This window comes from Vulpes lagopus, chromosome 2 (assembly GCF_018345385.1).
Source record: "Vulpes lagopus strain Blue_001 chromosome 2, ASM1834538v1, whole genome shotgun sequence".
NCBI lineage: Eukaryota > Metazoa > Chordata > Mammalia > Carnivora > Canidae > Vulpes > Vulpes lagopus.
Window position 1 is genome coordinate 81,913,058 of NC_054825.1, and position 21,852 is coordinate 81,934,909.

Here is a 21,852-nt window from a genome sequence, read left to right on the forward strand (position 1 = left end):
GATTAACAGAGATCTGTCTTAATTACACCTTTATATATCACACTAGAGACAAATGCCACAAGATCTGCAGAAACATTCAATTCTGAGCACTTAAATGGCAGGATAACTTTTTGTGTTGTAATCCATCATACAGAATAACCATCCATGCAGAATAACAAAAAAAAAGGAAAAAATTCTGCAGTTTCACGTTACAAAAAATGTACTGCTGTAAAATATTAAGAAGGGGTAAAGGATATCATCTATAACACAAAGTAACAACTAGAGGGCAGCCCCGGTGGCTCAGAGGTTTAGTGCTGCCTTCAGCCCAGGGCGTGATCCAGAGACCAGGGATCGAGTCCCCACATTGTGCTCCCTGCATGGAGCCTGCTTCTCCCTCTGCCTGTGTCTCTGCCTCTCTCCCTCTCTCTCTCTCTCTCTCTCTCTTTCTCTCTGTGTCTCTCATAAATAAATAAATAAAATCTTTAAAATAAAAACAACCCCCCCCCCAAAATAACTAGTGTCAAAGAGCAAACAAGACTCCTAAATAAAAATATCAAAATACACATAGCAACCGAAGCACAAATACTGCATTAAATACAGTAAAGATTTAATAAGACTAGCTAATAAAAGACACAAAAATAGGGGGAGCTAGGGCAACCAGTAAATAAAACCAAAATAATGGGGAAAACATGTGAAGTATTGTTTTTCCCCTAGTTGGAGCACAATTTTTTTGGGTGTCATTTCATTCATATAATACCTAACACTGTACATTAAGATATTAATGTCACAGAAAAGCTTGGTTCTTCCATGAAATTCTTTAAATTCTTGATAAATTTTTCAAAGTAAACATTATGAATGAAAAACAACCAACAAATGGGCACCTGTTGTTTTTAACACTGCAGATTTGCAGGAACTTTTTAAAAGTTATTATAATGGTTTCTGTCTTTTTTCCCCTCAGCTTCAAATCCATCAGCTCCATCGCTATCCTTTCTTCGTTTCCTGTGGATGTTAAAACGTTGGCTCATTTGGGTAATGGATCCATGCCTAGAACTTTGTGTATCTGGTGGAATGCAAGGACTCTCAATGCAAACTGTGCACTGGATGTGATGTCTTCACGCTGTTGATCAATCATTGTTGCCAAGATATCAAATGGATCCTTCTCACAAGGATCCAGAAGTCTAGGACTACCTTTAAGAATAATCCCTAAAGGGATCCCTGGGTGGCGCAGCGGTTTGGCGCCTGCCTTTGGCCCAGGGCGCGATCCTGGAGACCCGGGATCGAATCCCACGTCAGGCTCCCGGTGCATGGAGCCTGCTTCTCCCTCTGCCTGTGTCTCTGCCTCTCTCTCTCTCTCTCTCTGTGACTATCATAAATAAATAAAAATTTAAAAAAAAAAAAAAAAAAAAAAAAAAGAATAATCCCTAAAGAAATGGACTCAAAAACTCTTCTCAGTGCATCTCCAGGGCTCTGAGGACTAGAAGCACTACTGATTGCTTTCTCTACTAGTAACCCCATAGCGCAGCTTGGAAAATCAGACCATGTTGGAACTGTCTGACAGAGGTCCTGGAGAATACGTATAATAATCACACAGGACTGCAGACCATTAGCTCTAGCCTGGAACCACTTAGTGTGGCATAAAGCAGCCAGAGTGTCAAGGCATTTTTGCCTGTCCAAGACAGAAGATTAACACCGGTGGGTGTTTCACCATATCTGAGGTTACATCTCCTTCCCTCATGTTCTCTTCTTGAATAATTGGAGATGTCAGGGTGATAGTGACTTGCATTTTGGGTTCCACACATGAATTCAAGATTATTGCAGCTTCAGACACAGCACACTTTATGTCATACTTCTCAGGACTTATAACAGCAAGCTGTTTGGGTAGGTTTTCTGCAATATGGCCTAATAATGTTTTGAAGGTTTCTCAGAGCACAGCAAAACAAGGTTGACATTTCTATCTGCTCAAAGAAGTAATCTTTTTGCCAATACTCCCACTTACAAAACTCCTTTTAAAGCTTTGTCTTTACCTCCCTCTTTCTTATCATTTCCCTCTTTGCTCTTGCTCTTCTCACGTTCAAACTGTCTGAAACAAGTTTTAAAGCACATTCAGTAATAGAAACAATTTTCTGAACTGCCTGCAATTCCTCTTCAGTTGGATAAACGGTTGCATGTTTTGTCATTACATAATGGTCATCAGAGGAGTCAGGCATAAGGGTGCAGGCCCCTGTGGCTGAGGAGGCATGCCTGGTCGGACTCCTAGAAGGCCTAATGGGCCTGAGGGACCATGAGGATATCCTCCATCAGGTATTAGGTGGCGATTATCCCAATGGTATTGTTCTTCCTCCATTCTTCTCCAGTACATGTCCTCTTCATAACGCCTTATTTCCATTCTCCAGCATTCTTTTTGTCTTTGCCAATACTCTTCTTTCTGCATCTGCTTCCTCATTTTCTCTTCTTGAATCTTTCTGGCTTGAATACTGGGCTTTACTTCTACTTGCAAATCTGGATTTACTTTTTTTTTTTTTAATATTGAGGTCTGTGTCTTTGCCCTTTCAAATGCATCTCCTTAGCATTGAGATCATTACAACTGTATTTGCATAATTACAATGGAATCGAATTACTTTTCCCTCATCATTTCGTACCTCCTCCACATAATCATGGTCCATTGGCTGCATGTCACTCTGCAAAGTGGCAAGAGATGCAGGTGTGACTGGTTCTGACAGGGTGTCTGGCCTACTTCTGGAATCTGTACAGAGGTGACAGGAGTGCTTTTAACACATTCCGTTCCTTTTTAGTCTTCTGTTTTATTTCCTGTTGATTGCAGCCTATTCCCACCAATAAAGTTTATTTTGGGTGTAGATGTTTTCTTGGCAGCCATATTTGTAGGCTCTGGTGATACTTCAGTGTTGGATGTGCTATTAAGAGATGAGTTTCCTGTAGTTGTAAGACCTTTCACTGAAGAAGTTGCAATTGATGAAGTATTTACAGTACAATTGCTTGCTGCAATGCTTGAGGGAAAGGCAGTAGGTTTTGAAGCAGACACAGCTGTTGAAGAAGTAGCTTGGCTAACAACATTTGGTTCTGTTGAAGGAATGGGTTTACCAAGTTTTGTGTGTAATTTATCCCAAAGATACAGATGCAGTGAAACACCGGGACACCTGCACCCCGATGTTTCTAGCAGCAATGCCCACAATAGCCAAACTGTGGAAGGAGCCTCCATGTCCATCGAAAGATGATGGATAAAGAAGATGTGGTCTATGTATACAATGGAATATTCCTCAGCCATTAGAAACGACAAATACCCACCATTTGCTTCCACGTGGATGGAACTGGAGGGTATGATGCTGAGTGAAGTAAGTCAATCGGAGAAGGACAAACAGTGTATGTTCTCATTCATTTGGGGAATATAAATAATAATGAAAGGGAATAGAGGGGAAGGGAGAAGAAATGGGTAGGAAATATCAGAAAGGGAGACAGAGCATAGAGACTCCTAACTCTGGGAAACGAACTAGGGGTGGTGGAAGGGGAGGAGGGCGGGGGGTGGGGGTGACTGGGTGACGGGCACTGAGGGGGGCGCTTGATGGGATAAGCACTGGGTGTTATCCTGTATGTTGGCAAATTGAACACCAATAATAATAATAATAAAACACTTTCTGATGCTGAGCACCATGAATGTGGGCAGCATATGCTCCTGTACAAGACACATTGCAGAGCTCACAACGTAGGTGATTTTGAGTCCCACGATAGAATTGTTGCTGCTGCCGGTATTTTGTGAAGCTTTCAATGTGGCTTCTTCTTCTTTTTTTTTTTTTTTTAATGTTTTTGTCCTTCTAAATGTTCTTTATAAGTCTGTGGTCCAGCACAGCTAATCTTAAAAACATCACGATAGTCTATCTGGGCCGGTTTGGGAGGCTGTTTTGGTTTCAGTTGTTTATTTTGGAATGGTGCTTTTTTAGTAAAGATGGTCCCTGTCCAGGCAGCTGTTGTGCGCTGCCGCCACCGCTGCTGCCTGCTTCTGTTGCTGCTGCTGCTGTTGGTAGGAGAAGGATGCAGCTGATACTGCTGCTTCATAACCTGAATAAGATGTACCAGAATAAGTAACTGCCGTGGTACTATAAGTAGCACTCTGGGTATAGTGGATGGCACCACAGTAGCTGCTGCTGCTACTGACTGTATGGTGGAGGGTACGGGATAAATGGAGAAAGCAGTGGTAGCTGGACTTGGTGTGGCCGGTTTTATGGCTGTCACTTGTTGAGTTTGCTGGGCTTGTGTATACTGAGTTGCACCTGGGCTATAACCTGCTTTGGGGGCTCTCTGATAGTAGGTTTCAGCAGCAGAAGGCTGAGGCTGGGCAGGCAGCTGCTTACTATCATATGCTACAGCAGGAGCAGTGGATCTTACATATGAGTTCGAGTCCTGGTAGTTCTGTGTAGTAGCTGGGGGTGGTGGTGGTGGTGCTTCCTGTTGTCTCTGGATAGAGCCGCAGTCACTTGCTGTATGTCCAGTGGGGCAGCCTCCACAAGCAGCAGCTATTGCGGCAGCTGCAACAGCTACTGGGGCCGGCCTGGCAACCGCAACTGTGGTGCCTGCTGCTGCGTAGGCCGCAGTAACGGTGTGAGCAGCTCCTGGAGCCTGACGGACAGTGTAGCTAGCAGCTGTCGTCGGGTGAGAGGAGGCTGCACCAGAAGCCGGGAGCTGGCTGTACCGGGCGCCCCCCCCCGCCCCCCGCCCTGGGTCAGTCCCAAGTAGTGGCCGGTCGCCGTCCTGGCATCTGTCCTGGCATCTGCCCCCAGCGGCCGGGCACGAGGTGAAAGAAACGGCGGGGACCGTGGGCTCGGGCTGCTGCTGCTGGACTCTGAACTCAGGGTTTTCATTTCTCTCTCTCTCTTTTTTTGATAATAAATTTATTTTTATTGGTGTTCAATTTGCCAACATACAGAATAACACCCAGTGCTCATCCCGTCAAGCGCCCCCCCCAGTGCCCATCACCCATTCACCCCCGACCCCCGCCCGCCCTCCTCCCCTCCCACCACCCCTAGTTCGTTTCCCAGAGTTAGGAGTCTTCATGTTCTGTCTCCCTTTCTGATATTTCCCACACATTTCTTCTCCCTTCCCTTCTATTCCCTTTCACTATTATTTATATTCCCCAAATGAATGAGAACATACACTGTTTGTCCTTCTCCGATTGACTTACTTCACTCAGCATAATACCCTCCAGTTCCATCCACGTGGAAGCAAATGGTGGGTATTTGTCGTTTCTATGGCTGAGGAATATTCCATTGTATACACAGACCACATCTTCTTTATCCATTCATCTTTCGATGGACACCGAGGCTCCTTCCACAGTTTGGCTACTGTGGACATTGCTGCTAGAAACATCGGGGTGCAGGTGTCCCGGCGTTTCATTGCATCTGAATCTTTAGGGTAAATCCCCAACAGTGCAATTGCTGGGTCGTAGGGCAGGTCTATTTTTAACTCTTTGAGGAACCTCCACACGGTTTTCCAGAGCGGCTGCACCAGTTCACATTCCCACCAACAGTGCAAGAGGGTTCCCTTTTAGGAACTTCATTTCTATGAAGAAGCAAGAGATGAGATCTTATAATTAAAAAAATAAATAAATAACCTACATATTCATAAACAGGTAACAGTATAAATAAATTGTAACATGTACATACAGTAGCCTACTACTAAAATGAAATTACAATGAACTATGACTACATGGATCATTGCAAATAAGTGTCAAAAAGCAATGTTAGATGAATGAAGAAAATTTCAAGATGATACTCCAGTATTCCATTTAAAGGAAATTTTGAGAATACAAAAGATTAAAATTATTTATTTAACAATAATTAAATTAATGTTAATTAATATATGCATTAATTATTAATTGATACATGTATAAATAATAAAATATGTAACCCCTATATGATATAGTCATGTTACTGGTTACCTTCAGTGAGGAAGAGAAAGAAAAGGGGTCAAGGAGAGGCATATCAGAGTTCCTATGATACATATAGAATGGTATTCTTTAGTAAAATAAAAAAGTTAAAATGTTAGGATTTGTCAAATCTAGGTTATTAGTATATGCGGCCTTGGGGTATGCTGGAAATAATGTAATATATAATGAATAAAAGGAGATTTTGACATCTTATCTATAAGCTATAGAAACCAGAGGAAATTCAAGACTACAGAATGTAGGTGTGTGCGTGGGTACACACATGAGTGTGTGTGTATACACGCATGTCTGTGCATATGTGTTTGCATGTGTATTTGTTTATGTTGAAAGAGACTGAGGGTGTTTTTATAAGTTGTGTAGAAGGTTCCAGCACAGTGTCATACATTTGAATGAGCATCTGAATAAATAAATGAAAGATGGCCTTAACTTTCTCTGTCAATTGTAGAGAGAAAAAAAGCTTGGGTGCTTGACATGTGAAATTTAAGAATCAGTTCTGTGGTCACCTCATACCTGCCAAAAGGACTAAAATAAAAAACATAAGAAACAACTGTTGGCAAGGATATGGAGAAAAAGGAACTCTCGTGCACTGTCACTGGGAATGCAAGCTAGAGCAGCCACTGTGGGAAACAGGATGGGGTTCCTCAAAAAATTGAAAATAAAACTACCCTTTGATTCAGCAATCACACTACTGGGTATTTACCCAAAAAATATAACAACACTAATTCGGAGGGATGCATGCACCACTATGTTTACTGCAGCATTATTTACAACAACCAAACTATGGAAGCAGCCCAAGTATCCATCAGTAGATGAATGGATAAAGAAGATGTGATATATATATATGTATGAATTCATATATTCATATATATATATGAATATTATTCAGCCATAAAAAATGAAATCTTTCCATTTGCAACAACATGGATAGAGCAAGAGAATATAATGCTAAGCAAAATAAGTCAATCAGAGAAAGACAAATTACCATATGATCTCACTCATATGTGGAATTTAGGAAACAAAACAAATAAGCAAAGGGGAAAAAAAAGAGAGAAACCAAAAAACAGACTCGTAAGTATAGAGAGCAAACAGGGTTACAAGAGGAAAGGTGAGTGGGGGGATGGATGAAATAGGTAATGGAGATTAAAGAGTACACTTATCATAATGAAAAAAAAAAAAGAATCAGTTTTGTGAGGTATGCAAGAGGAAGCTGACTAGAGGTGAACAAATACATGCATATTCTATACATCAATGCGTGCATGCATGCATACATAAAATGATTAGGTGATCCTGAGTTCTAAAAGGTGAGTTCACCAGATGGTTGAATTCAAAATACATGAAATATTATAGTTGTGTGTGTGTGTGTCTAGATATTAATCTGTTTACCTAACTGCCTATGTCTGTTAACATATAAGCACACTTACATTTTTGCTTCGTTTCAATGCCCATTGTAAGATTATGGAGGCCAAGACATATGATAGGGTGGTGAAATAGTCAGAAGATGTCTTCATGTCTTCCTTTTGTTACTGCAAATAAATCACTTAGCCTTTTTAAGCCTCAATACTTTCCTAACTGATTGTTTGGGGGATTTGATAAGATGATATATGATATAGGGCTTTGGAAAAATACATCCTTAAATGGTCTGATTATGATTTATTGAAGAAAAAAATGAATCTGCCTGGAAAAGAAAAGTTAAAATTAATAAATGGCAGATGAAACCAGGGCTAAATCAGGTGCAGGGTGCACATTGCCCTCTAAAAATTATTTTCATTATTTTAGGTATTATGTGGCCTTTTGTGTGCAAATTTCCATTTTCGTTGTTTTTACTTTTCTAATACCAGTTAAATGGTGCTTTCTGCTTGATTGGAAAATTGATCATTTATTATGCTAGATGTGTGGGAGTGGTTGGGGATGTTCTCAGTATGATTAAGAGCATTCCCTGATGGACAATACTGTTATGTGGTTAGATACACAGACTCTAGAATTAATCCCAAGTTATTTTAACCTCCATGTAAAAATAGGGATAGAGATGCTATTTACCTTATTACAGGATTGTTATAAGAAGTAAACGATTTGAGATTTATAAAGCACCTAGAGCGGCTGGCACATACTAAGTGCTATATATATATTAGGTTAATAAGTAAGTTCTGCATCTCTGAAGCATCAGCTTTTACCAACTGCTGCAGACCTCTACACCAAATGCTGGGTTTTGCTCTGTTGTCTTAACAAAGCTGCACATTGTAACAAATGCCTTCTCAGAAGGCCCCTGGATTCTCCATTGTTCTGAGATAATAATCTAACTCTGCTGCCGTCTCATTTTACAAATGGGGGCAACAGAATGACAATCATTTACATTATCTTAGCAAAGTATAAGACCCCAGTGGAGGGGCCTCGTGGCAAAGCAGCAAAACTGCTTCCTCTCTCTTCTGGCATTATAATAAGGACCCATTGATTTGCTCTGCTAAGGATGTTATGGCACTTTCAAGGACTGTTAGGGAAAATGTTGGTTGGAGGATCCTCAAAAAAACCTCAAAAATAGAACAGCTATATGATCCAAGCAATTGCAGTTCTGGGAATATAGGCAAAGGTTACAAAAACACTAACTTAAAAAGTTCATCTTCACTTCCATGTTCATAGAAGCGTTATTTTCAATAGCCCAAACAAGGAAACAACCTAGATTTCCTTCAGTGAATGAGTGAATGAATGGATAAAGGAGTTTTTGTATATATACATATATACACACATATGCATATACATTTATATTTACTTTTTGCGTTTTTTATATATATACATGTATATATGTGTGTATACACATTCAACCACAAAAATGAGAAATTCCTACCACGTTCAATGACATGGAAGGACCCTGAAGGCACTCTGCTTAGGGAAATTAAAATTAGAGAAGACAAATACTGTATGATCTCATTCATACGTGGAACCTAAAACAAACAAAAACACAGGGCAAAAAATTACCCACCCCAAACTCATAGGAAAAAAGATTAGAGGGGATCCCTGGGTGGCTCAGCGGTTTGGCGCCTGCCTTTGGCCCAGGGCGCGATCCTGGAGTCCCAGGATCGAGTCCCACGTCGGGCTCCCAGCATAGAGCCTGCTTCTCCCTCTGCCTGTGTCTCTGCCTCAATCTCTCTCTCTCTCTCTCTCTCTCTATGTCTATCATAAATAAATAAATACATCTTTAAAAAAAAAAGAAATAAAAAAGATTAGATTTGTAGTTGCCAGAGGCAAGTAGTAGGGGAAGGCAGACTTGAAGGAAGATTCTCAAAATTACAAACTTCCAGTTACAAGGTAAGTATTTGTGATGCCATGCACATGATGACTATAGCTAACATTGCTGTATGATATAGAGGAGAGTTAATAGGAGACTAAATGTGAATTCTTATTATAAGGGGAAATTTTTTCCATCAACTTTATCTATATGAGAATGGTTGTTAGCTGAATTTATTGTGGTTATCATTCACAATATATGCAAATCAAACCATTATGCTGTATGCCTTAAATTTACTCAGTGATGTATGTCAGTAATTTCTCAATAAAACTGAAAAAGACAAAACAAATCCAAGAAAGAGCTTGGAAGAATCTGCAAAAAGTATTAATGGTTATTATCTCTGAATAGTAGTATTTTGAGTGGTTTTAATTTACCCATTTTCTTTTCTTTTTCTTCAAAGACTTTTACCCATTTATTTATTCATGAGAGACACACAGAGAGAGAGAGAGGCAGAGACAGAGGCAGAGGGAGAAGCAGGCTCCAGGCAGGGAACCTGATGTGGGACCCAATCCCGGGACTCTGGGACCACGCCTTAAGCTGAAGGCAGACGCCCAACCACCAAGCCACCCAGGCGTCCCCTCACTTTCTTTTCAATTGTATTTTTTACATTTTTTTCAATGATTGTGAATAGAATGCATAAAAACAAAAAAGAGGAAAAATATTTTAATGAGGCATTTCATCAGTTTGGCTGTTTTTTGTCATCAGGCTATTTGGAACAAAACTTTCCATGCTTTCCAAAAGGTCTCTCGGGAAGGGGAAACTTCATGCCACCGTCCTAGGTAGGGTCTGTGGCTGGCTCTAAGAAGTAAGCTGACAGAAGACAGATTAGCAGGAGCAAAGCATACAAATTTTATTTAATATTTAATGTGTGCGTGTGAGTCTTCAAATGAAACTGGTGACCAAAAGAAGCCATTAGGTCCCAAAGCTTATGTATTTTTTTTAAAGCAGCTAATGATAAATTGTGGGTATGTGGGCAGCCCCGGTGGCACAGCGGTTTGGCGCCGCCTGCAGCCTGGGGTGTGATCCTGGAGACCCAGGATCGAGTCCCACATCGGGTTCCCTGCTTGGAGCCTGCTTCTCTCTCTGCCTGTGTCTCTGCCTCTCTCTGTGTGTCTATGAATAAATAAATAAAATCTTTAAAAAAATTGTGGGTATGTAGTTTAAGACAGAGAAGTTTGGGCTACGGGCAGCAAATCGTGAGGCAGTGATGAGAAAATATATGGGAGAAACTAATGGAAGATAATAGTTATTTTAGTAGGTTTGCTTGTGTGTTCATCTCTGGTGGTAAGAACGTTCTTTTCCCAGTGCAAGAAGGACATCTTTTCCAAGACAAATCTTATGACATACTTTTAGTAGAAAGCGGGACCCCTTCCTGCATCTGTTATTTGCCAAGTGCTTTCAGCTCAAAATAATCAATATGCTAAGGCAGCCTATCTCAGGGTGGTATGTCTGACCCCCTCAGGGCCATTGCTGGTCTGAGGAATGTTGTGTTTTTCTCCTGATTCTGCTGGCTAGGGCCACATGCCTGTGGGTTAAGTGACTGACAGTGTAAACATGGGTGCTGAGAAGTGGTACAATGGATGTTGATTTCTTTGCACCTTACCACATGATTCTCAAAGGGAAAGAGAATCTCTATTGCACAAGGTCAAAAGTACTTTACTATCTAAGGTCTTTGGAGGGAAAAAAGAGAGAACAATCCTTATCTTGACCTAGTAATCGATGGTGAGCCCTATAAACCACAATGGGTCCCTTTTGTGGAACTAATTATCTTGGTTGAAAGAATATCTTTGAACTACTCCCAACAGACAAGTCTCAGTGATGAGAAGTGATGTTTGAAGCTTTTGGCCAACAGCTCCTAAGGGTGCTGCCAACAGTTCTCCTAAGGCCATTGCCAAGCTTTTCTGACAGATTTCCAAAGCCCACAAGTCTGAAAAAGAAAAAATAAAAAAAGAACAATAAAGCATTAGAGTCTCCCCTCTGTGCTTGTGGCAGGTCTTGATGTCTCTAGGCTAAGGCTGGCCATGGCTGGGGGTGAAGCAGCCGGAATAACTGACTTCACACCTAATGTTCACTGTTATTTCTGTCAGGGGCTCCTTTCTGTTTCTAGTGGCCAGAGATTTCAGGTCCCACTAACTTATTTCCTACCTGCGATTATCCTTCTTATTAGAACACTTCAGATTAAATTTAGGGACTTACGGACCAATCCTAGGTGGAAGGAACTTGGCAAGGAGACATATTTTAGTGCAATAATGAAGAAGCAGGGCTCTGGGTCAGAGTCACTACTTAACGGCCAATTGTTAAGCAGAATTTACAAGCTTCAGCCTCTGCCTTTGTAAAGTGGGAACAAAAATAGTACCCACTTCAAGAGGTTACTATGAAAATTAAATTCAGTTGTGTTCCTTGTCAACCTAAAACTGTCAGGAGGCAATAATTAAGCAAAAATTTGAGAGCCCCGGTGACCCAGCGGTTTGGCACCACCTTCGGCTCAGGGTGTGGTCCTGGAGACCCAGAATCGAGTCCCACTCAGGCTCCCTGCATGGAGCCTGCTTCTCTCCCTCTCCCTCTGCCTGTGTCTGCCTTCTGCCTCTCTCTCTGTCTGTCATGAATAAATAAATAAAAACTTTAAAAAAAGTATTCATTTGGGATCAACACATTTATAATCCAAGGTAATAGTTTCCCATTAGGGAGCAAAGGCAGGTTTTTTTTTTTTTAATATAGGTTTTATTTATTTATTCATGAGAGACAGAGACAGAGACAGAGAGAGAGAGAGGCACAGACACAGGCAGAGGGAGAAGCAGGCTCCATGTAGGGAGCCCAAGGCGGGACTTGATCCCGGGTGTCCAGGATCATGCCCTGGGCCGAAGGCAGCGCTAAACCGCTAGCCATCCAGGGATCCCAAGGAAGGGGTTTTTAAAGACCAAAAGGGAATACTTGAATATGATGTTTACAAAGAATTTTAATCAGTATAGGCAATAGAAAGCTAATGTGGGCTAGACATAATTGGTTGCTAAGGCTATCACTGAGCAGAAGTCCCCAACTGTAAGCAAGTTGCAAGTGTTCAGAGCAGAATCCTTGGAGCATTTATTTGCTGTTTGGCCCAGTTCAAAAGTTCATGGTTCCATCTGGTGAAGACATGCATACAGCCCCCTATTTCATGGCCTCCCGGTTCCATTGTAAAATTCCTTGACCTAAGTGACTCTATTTTATTTCGCTTTTCACACTTTCACACTTTTTTTTTTTTACTTTCACACTTTCAATGCACGTAATAAGTATTTAATAAAAGTAACATAAGCACAGAACAGTTTCGGGGAGCTAAACATTGACCTGATTCTGGTGTGAGAGGTGGTGAGGAAGGACAGAAAAGGAGTTCATGAATAGAATCGGCCACATTGGGGATGTGATCTCCACCCGCGTGGAGTCATCTAGGCAGCTACTTCTTCATTTAAAGCATCTCTTTATGTTCCTAAACCCCAAAACATAGTACTTAAAGTAGCACTACCCTTTAGTGAAGGTGACATTTTGAATGTTTGTTTTATTGAATACAGTTCAAAGTTATGCTTATAGATGTATGCTCATTAACCATAGTCTTTTTTTTTTTTAAAGAAGTCAAGGTCTTAATTTTTTTTAAAGGATTTTACTTATTTATTAATGAGACACACACACACACACACACACACACACAGAGGCAGAGGGAGAAGAAGGCTCCATGCAGGGAGCCAGAGGTGGGACTTGATCCCGGGTCTCCAGGATCACATCCTGGACTGAAGGCGGCGTTAAACCACTGAGCCACCGGGGCTGCCCTCGTTAACCATAGTCTTGTCAGCAATGCAGAAATCTGCTAGGGACATTACCAGGGAAAAAGAATGCTTCTTCTTATGCTATCAATTTTCTTGTAAACAGAGCATCAGAAGGCTAAGAATACTTAGGTTATTTGAGAATAGTAGGGGAAAGTGAACTCTAGAATACTAAAAATAAAGAAAAACCATTGCATCTACATAACGTGATCACTGCAGCTGCAGTAGCTCATTGAAAGTCAATTTCAAAATGTGATAGCTTTCAAAGACCCTTTTCATATATTTTCTGAAGTCTCCCTGAAAGGATTCCTTTCTTTGTGAACATAACTGGTAATGAGGGCCTCTCTGAGCCAAAATGTGCTTGAAGGTAAATATGGTTCTTGAAGGAATAGAAGCCTGATTCAGAGATGTTTGTTGAAGCGGAGAAGTCCAACAGACTCTCCCAACCCAGGCAAACCAATTTCTCTCGTTTTCAAAAGTGGATACCACGTTCTAGAGGCCCAATGTCCCACTTGGGAAATCAGCAATAGCTATGTCTGCACTGGTCTGAGCCCTTTGTCAACACGTTGATGTATGGGATTGGGCTGCTGTGGCATTTCAGGCCATGCTCTCTGTGTCCTTTCAGACTGCAGTCACTCATGATCCCTGGAGTGGTTTCTTTGCTTCTATCTCTGAGGTAAACATTTGCCCCTAAGGTCAAATACTTTTTTTCCTTTCTGAATCTTATCTGCTGTTAACCTCTTGAAACTTTCACAATGGAATCAGTTAATACAGAAGCAGTCATTTAGCCCCTGGGAAGATGAGACAGGCCAGATGGAAGGGAAGGGATCCCTTCCCGTGCTCCCTGTGTGCTTGTGAAGAGACATTAGGTGCTGTGTCCATCAGGAATCAGGCACTTTAAAGCTAAAATTGAGAGAAAGTTAGTAGACAGGGTAATGTAGTGGAAGGGTGCAGGCTTTATACACGGAACACCCAGGGTGACAGGTTTTCTAGGTGTGGTTATCAGAGATCTCATCACCATATTTTTATATGAGATAGTTAACAAAACATATAATGCCATATTTTTTCAAACAATGGTCTCTAAGTCATGCAGATAGCTTGTTGAGTGCTCAAAAATATGTGCTCATTTTGGCAGCCTAGGCAGTAGTCAGAACACTAAAGCTCATCAACAGCATGAGTTCTTCAGGTTTCATTGTGAGAACTTGAGCAGGTCAGTTAGTTACTGGAAGGTATTGCTACAGGATTTGTGTTCCTAAGTGCCCAGGTTCTTGGTCACTCCACTTCAAAGAATGAAGAGGTAGACCAGACCAAGAGTGGTGAGCAGCAAAGCAAGGTTTACTGAGCGAGAATATAGAACTTCCAGAGAGAAGGGGGAGCCTGAGAGGGTTGCTCCTGGAGTTTCTAAGTTTAGGGATTTTTAAGAGCTCTTTTGCAGAACTATCTTAAGCAATCAGGGTGTGCTGAGTCCTGCCAATCAGGGCTTTGGTCCGGTATCTGTCTACCTATTAGGTTTATGTGTCTGTGCTGTTGATGTGCCTTTTTATGCTGATATCTGGGGGCTTTGGTCTTGCCCGTGACCTTGACAAATGCTTTGTGGCTAATTGTCTCAATTTAGGATGTTTTGCAGAAGTCTTTTCTGCAAGGGCTGCAAAGCAGAATGTGAGTGTGGTCCCGTGTAATCTGTAGAACAGGATGTCAGTGGTGTTTTTCTGTCTGTCCTGACTCCATATTTTTGTGTTGGGGATCCTGGTCCTGACTCCGTAACCGTCTAGCTAACTCCTAACAGTATTAGCAACTGAAAGATATAATGATCTAATACCAGATTTTTATAGTCATAAACACCTAAGGATAACAAAGTGGCCCCATTAATAGTATACAAAGTTAAATGACTAGAAAAGACAGGCTCATTTCTTATAGCAAATAGTGTAATGTTGGCAAATGGCTGAAAGAAAGCAGGAATAAAAATGCATTCAATTTTGCTTTTTGATTTTCTTTCGTGAAGAAGAAACATCAGACGAAAAACAAACACTATTGAGAGGAGATAGAAGCATAAAATATTTGAGATATGTGAGGCCGTGCGAGAAAAGGATGCTACTCTGAACCAGTTTATCCTCACAAATTCAACTGGTGGGCTCTTAAGATTTCTGAGCCATTTCTAGTTACTTTTAAGAAGTGAACTGAAATATATTTGCTGTGCAATAAGAGATAAGTGGAACTTATAGTTACAATTCCTAAAGTAAATCACACAATTTCCTAAAGTAAATTGCACAGGCCATGGCTTGCCTTTCAAACCTGTATTAAGCAATTAAGTAAGGAACAGGTTAAGGTATAGACAGGGAGAGATAGATGACCAGGCTCATGCAGGGGTCCAGTGACCAGGCTCACAGAAATCCCAGCTGTGGAGAAATCCTGAGGCATTCAAAACCAGAGATAAGGGAACATAACAAGATTAACGAGACTACCTCATTTGCCATTAATGTCAGAGACCAGATATCTCTGTTATAGTTACAGCTGGACCACTAAAAATTACTAAACATCAAAGAAAAAGTAAGCATGGCACTATCAGTGATAGAGACGTCAAGAAGATTTAAGTTCCCTGGTTGGTTCTCAATAAGACTGGTACTAACAGCCCACAGTGGCAACCCTTTAGTAACCCCTCTACTCCAGAGGGCTTTTTCTTTTCTTTCTGTTCTCACTTTCACTTAATAAACTTTCACTTCACTCTTTTGCATCTGCGAGATGCATTCTTTGACTCCATGAGACCAGAATCCCACAACCCTGTACCACAAGGGAGTAACAGGAGCCAATCAACTCATGAACTACAGATTCATGCATTTGTTTAAAAGTCACTGAGGGCCTATCATGTGCCAGGCATCCAGTATATGTCTTCTGAATGAAAAAACTCCCACCCTTATGGAAAATAACATCATGTATTTTTTGTTTGTTCCTTTGTTTATTTTTGGTAATCAGTAAATAAAGACAATGCCAGAGTCAGAGCACACCTGGATCTCCAGAAAGCATCTGACAAAGCCTATCACGGGTACTCACAGCCAATGGCATGGCAGGTCCCTGAACAACAGATGGTGAAAAATGTAGGAGACTCAACTTGTTATAGATCAATAGACCATTGAGGGAACCCCAAAGGTGACGTTGGTCTGATCTGAGAGAGAAATCCTGTTCAGAGAGGATAGAAAGGTCACTCCCTTCTGTGGAGGTCACATCACCTGAAGTATGAGTTCAGTTCCATGCACAACTGAAATAAAAGGAATCTTGTTAAAACAAGGACAATACAAGTATGATGAGGAGGAGCACAGACTCTGTCGTATAAGGAAAAGCTAAAAGAAAAAACCCCACATGTGTTCATCCTGAGAGAAAAGAAGATTCAGGGGATATGTAATAGCTACCTCCATTCTAGAAAGGGTGTTACAAGGTGGGTGAAATCTAGGAAAAGGCTGAATATCTATAAACTATAGATTATAGTTTATAGTTTATAAACTATAGTTTATAAGTTTATAGTTTATAGTTTATAGAGGAGGCAGACTCTCCTCTGGGGCTTTATCTCATTTTGTTAGGAGTTAGCTAGACAGTTAGGGAGTCAGGACCAGGATCCCCAACACGAAAATATGGAGTCAGGACAGACAGAAAAACACCACTGACATCCTGTTCTACAGATTACACGGGACCACACTCACATTCTGCTTTGCAGCCCTTGCAGAAAAGACTTCTGCAAAACATCCTAAATTGAGACAATTAGCCACAAAGCATTTGTCAAGGTCACGGGCAAGACCAAAGCCCCCAGATATCAGCATAAAAAGGCACATCAAGGGATCCCTGGGTGGCGCAGCGGTTTGGCGCCTGCCTTTGGCCCAGGGCGCAATCCTGGAGACCCGGGATCGAATCCCATATCAGGCTCCCGGTGCATGGAGCCTGCTTCTCCCTCCGCCTGTGTCTCTGCCTCTCTCTCTCTCTCTCTGTGACTATCATAAATAAATGGATATTAAAAAAAAAAAAAAAAAGGCACATCAACAGCACAGACACATAAACCTAATAGGTAGACAGATACCGGACCAAAGCCCTGATTGGCAGGACTCAGCACACCCTGATTGCTTAAGATAGTTCTGCAAAAGAGCTCTTAAAAATCCCTAAACTTAGAAACTCCAGGAGCAACCCTCTCAGGCTCCCCCTTCTCTCTGGAAGTTCTATATTCTCGCTCAGTAAACCTTGCTTTGCTGCTCACCACTCTTGGTCTGGTCTACCTCTTCATTCTTTGAAGTGGAGTGACCAAGAACCTGGGCACTTAGGAACACAAATCCTGTAGCAATACCTTCCAGTAACTAACTGACCTGCTCAAGTTCTCACAATGAAACCTGAAGAACTCATGCTGTTGATGAGCTTTAGTGTTCTGACTACTGCCTAGGCTGCCAAAATGAGCACATATTTTTGAGCACTCAACAAGCTATCTGCATGACTTAGAGACCATTGTTTGAAAAAATATGGCATTATATGTTTTGTTAACTATCTCATATAAAAATATGGTGATGAGATCTCTGATAACCACACCTAGAAAACCTGTCACCCTGGGTGTTTCGTGTGTAATTCTCACAATGATCTTTCTTTCTTTCTTTCTTTCTTTCTTTCTTTCTTTCTTTCTTTCTTTCTTCCTTCCTTCCTTCCTTCCTTCCTTTCTTTCTTTCTTTCTTTCTTTCTTTCTTTCTTTCTTTCTTTCTCCTTCCTTCCTTCCTTCCTTTCTTTCTTTCTTTCTTTTTTTTTCTTTCTCCTTCCTTCCTTCCTTCCTTCCGTTCTTTTTTTTTCTCCCTTTCTTTTGATGAGGATAGTGATAATCTCTGTTCTACATCCTGGAATTACAGAGGAGCTCAAGCTTTGGAGTTCAGTAAGTTTGAATTCCAGTTCTTCCATTTATTAGCCATATGACCTTAAGGAGTTAACAACCACCTCTCTCTACAGCCTGCTTTCTCAACTGTGAAGTGGGTACATTAACAGTATCTTGCAGAGTTGTCATGAGAATCAAATTAGTTTATATGTGCACAGTGAGCATGATTAGAGGATCCTGTAACATCACAACATGAGGACCCTTTGTGACTTCATGCAGATCAGGTAATTGTCAATAAGTGACTTGGCCAAGATCATGTAGGAAAGTCAGAACACTGGATAGAGTGTCCAGAGGTATCCAAATGTTCCCAGACCCCCAGCAAGCAGGAGTGAACCAGCAGCTGCCCTGAGGGCTTGGATGGAGGGTGGCAAAGGGGGAAGGTAGAAGGCAGGGGTGGCAAGAAGCAGCATGTCCATGTACTGCACGCTGACAACAATGATACTATGGTTTACACTTTTGTACAGTTGGAGGAACTAAAGCTTCAGTGTATGTAGTAATTCACCCAAGCTCACCCAACTAGAACATGCAAAGTTGTATTTGGACCCAGGTTTGCCTACTCAAAGTCTGCACTCTTCCACTACATTTCCCTGCTTACTAACTTCCATTCATCTATTTGAAAAATATCTATTAAGTACCAGGCACTGTTCTAAATGTTTAGAATACATGAATGAAAAAAGACAAAGCTTCTTGGCTTCATGAGTTTTAGATTTTAGGGGGAAAGACAAAGAAACAATGTAATTTTATAAAAAATTATATACTTGTTAATAGATGCTAAGTACGGGGGGAAAAGAAAAGAGGAGCAGAATCAGAGGAGTCAGGAATGCTGGGAGTGGAGGCCAGGACAGGTTGCCATGTTAAATAGAAGATGAGCTTCATTAGAAAGATGTCATTTGAATAAGACTTGAAGGAGGTGAGGGAAGGAGGGAGCCATGCAGGTCTCTGAGGAGAGGCATTCCAGGCAGGAGGAACAGGGAAAGCAAAGACTCCCAGAAAAGGGATGTTCCTGGCCAGTTCAGGAATAAGCAAGAGGCCAGGATGTTAGAGCAAAGAGAGTGAGGAGCAAAGGAGCAAGAGGTGAAGTCGTAGTAAAAAAATGTGCTCCTGTAAGACTGTGAATTTAATGTATGAGTAGTGTGGACTGGAACATTTTGAGCAGAGGAGTGACTTAGACTTTATCAGGGTCACTATATCACCTACATTGAGAATTGACTGCCAACAGAGACAATGTAGAAGATAGGCCATTTGGGGGTAAAAATCCAGGCAAGATTTGATATCACTTGAATTCTGCTATCCAGACCTGGGTGGGATCAGTGGCAGGAGGGAGAAGTGGTCAGGTTTCACATGTATTTTGAAGGTAGAGTCACAGATTTGCTGAAAGATTAGATAAAAGAAGGAGAAGGAAAAGTCAAGATGGCACCAAGGTTTTGTCTGAGGCAACTGAAAGGATAAAGATGTCCTCAAACAGAAAGTCTGGGGACAAGATATGGGGCTTACTTTTGTCTTATTGAGGTTTATATGCTGGGTAGATCTCTAAATGCAGTTGTTGGGCAACCAGTTGGATACTTCCTAAACAATTGCTATGTATCCTCATGTAGTTTATTAATGAAATGATTTATCATGCAAGTGGCTTGAGTTATTGGTAAGTCCTAAATATCTTGCCTTCATCTTTATTTGCTTATAATTATATTCCTTGGTGGGATTAGTTGAGAGGGCTAGGTTCACCTTCACTGGTGCTCATTTCTTCATTGCATATCCATTGCCCAGCAAACGTTTCTGTCAGGTGGTAGGTGCTCAAGGCACGTGCCAACTACTCAAGATATATTTATTAAATAAATTGATATTTGTTAGAACAATGGATATTTTTAAGTTTACAAGAGGAGTGTTGATTTGAAAATAGAGATAAGAAAAAAAATTTTGGAATTTTTCAAATGTTATTACCATGCTGTTTTACCACAAGTATCCACCCACTTTAATTCAGGATTATACAATGATATTATCAGAAATTATATTCTTAACTATGACATTTCAGAAAAGTTGAGGCATCATGACATGTGACTGTTAATGTAGCTTGTAAAATAATGTATGTATATTAAACATATATACATATGTAAATTTAAAATATATATTTATATGTATAAATTGTGCTCTTCAAGTGAGAAGGCATGTCTGAAATGATGATGTGCCCCAAGGAAGAACATTAATAAGACTTATAATAATTGCAAAAATAGTAAATCAGAACTTTTCTAGAATGCTACAAACTTGTAAAGAGAAACTCATTTTATGTAAATGTTTTGGATTTAAGTTGATGGCAATGATATGAGAGGAAGGAAACGGTGGGAGGGTAGTGGGTAGAAGATCTTGATGCAAAAACCATGGGGAGGTTGGATTTTGAGGAACTTGTGACTCTGTGTACTCCCATATGACCCACCTCAAGAAAAGTAAACCATGTGTCCTTGGATTCATCGGTATCCCCAGTGGGGAGCCTTTCTTGAGTCTTAGTGTCACTACTCCCTTGTCTGATGTGGTTAAAAAAAAGAATGGTCAAGATTCTTCATGTATATCTTAGTTAGTTAATTTCTTGAAGATATCTCTGAATTTTTTAACTCCTGGATAAGGAAAAGACAATAACTCACAAAGTAATAGTGCGGCAAAAACTCCAGCATAACTGATGGTGTTCAGTTAGTTTATTTCTTTTTTTTTTTTTTTTTAAGATTGTATTTATTTATTCATGAGAGACACAGAGAGAGAGGCAGAGACACAGGCAGAGGGAGAAGTAGGCTCCAGGCAGGGAGCTGGATGGGGACTTGATCCCAGGACTCCGGGATTACGCCCTGAGGCAAAGGCAGACCTCAACCACTGAGCCACCCAGGTGTCCCCAGTTAGTTTATTTCCATGATTTTTCCCTGAACACATAATTCTGACTTCCTCAGTTGAAACTGGACTCAGATACGGAAAAAGTGAGATAATGTGTCTATAGCTATTTTTACAGTGTTTTCAGGCCAATTGAGGGCCTGTAAGATTTTCTTGGCTTTCCTAATCTCTACCAGATCCTAAAAGGAGTGTATCCCTCATCCATCAAGGAATAAACTGAATTAAACATTACAGACTGATCTAATGATAACAGTCTGCTTATTGCTTCTTAAGATTTCAATATATTTTTGCCAGTTATTCATACCTCCCTTTGCAGAGTAAATGAAAATATGTCCCTTTGGCAGCTATACATAGAAACACTGTGCAGATTTTCTTAAATTCTCTAAGCATCAACTTTTTAAATCTAAAAAATGGTACAATAACAATACATCAGAAATTTTTTTATGGGTTAATGCATGTAAAGAGTTAATATGTGCTTATGATAGCATCCAGTACAGAATAAGTATTCTAAATAATTGTTTTTAATACAGAAAACTTGGGTGAAACATCACTGTGGTTTTAAAAAAAGAGTGGGGTTAGAAACCAGAGTCAGTTCATCTTTGTTCACTGCTGAATGCTTCCTACCCATGGATTCAATCTTGGGCTTTTTTAAAAAAGACCTCTCAGTAAAAAATGACAATGGCATCTGAGTACTATGAAATATACAATATTGTTAAAAATAGTTCAAAAGATAGCAAGTCTTAACTATCAAAATATTACTAATTTGTTGAAAAGCATTCATTTGTTCAGCGGTGGGAAGAATGATGAGCTAATATAAGTAGTGGGGACACTGCAACAGGCACATGCCAGGCTGGCTCCTTGAGAATTCATAACCGCCTCTCCCACCCTCCTCAGGTCATTATCTTATCTCCATATTCTTAGTGTCACGGTTCAGAAATGCCCATATCCCTGATCGTGAATCCTCCTGCATACTTCCTCTGCTCTTAAATTAATTGGCAGAAAAGTCAACAGAAAAAAAAAAATCTCTGCAGATTTATAGCTTCCTAGCAACTGAGGACAAACACAAGTCCAGATAAAAACCTAT

General features: G+C 40.7%; 1 pseudogene; it reads right to left on the minus strand.

The window, feature by feature from the left end:
- Window positions 1–896: 896 nt before the first annotated feature.
- LOC121477682 overlaps window positions 897–21,852 on the minus strand; it is a 40,421-nt pseudogene continuing 19,465 nt past the window's right edge.